Below are 578 nucleotides of genomic sequence, written 5' to 3'. Positions count from 1 at the left end.
GAGGTGGTCACTCTGAGGCATTTAGCTTGGTCTATAATCATTAAATATTTCACTGTGAGAGTGTTTTCAAGAATAAATTGCATAACATCACATGTACCCTACAAAGATATACAAATATTATGTACCCATAATAATTAAAAATTCAAAATAGAATTAAAAAAGAATAAATTGCATGATTAGATAATTAACATTAAACATTGGGATTCTAATAAGCCTTTTTATCTGTTGAACAACATCACAAAATCTGTAACTTATCTTAAACGTTAAGTAGACTTCGTACAAATACACAATTGCTTCTCTTTAGAAAGGTACTATAAAATCATCCCCATTGTCAAAATCTCTCATCGTTCATCTGATGGTTCAGAAGAAAGAGTTTCTCTGTGTTCAACCACAAACACATACGCACACACGTGCACACACAGACACACACAGACACCATAACTCATCCTGGGATGGCAATTTTCACCCTGTGCCACACTGTGCTAACTTTCAGGGTGTCTAAACCACATCCAAGTGTGCCTTTCTGCTTAGCTGATAACTTAGTTTCCAGGCTTCCGTGCCATCTGATTGTCAACTCA

The sequence above is a fragment of the Lemur catta genome, chromosome 18 (assembly GCF_020740605.2).
Source record: "Lemur catta isolate mLemCat1 chromosome 18, mLemCat1.pri, whole genome shotgun sequence".
NCBI classification, from domain to species: domain Eukaryota; kingdom Metazoa; phylum Chordata; class Mammalia; order Primates; family Lemuridae; genus Lemur; species Lemur catta.
The sequence above is the reverse complement of the archived record's forward strand: the minus strand, read 5'-3'. Positions refer to the sequence as shown.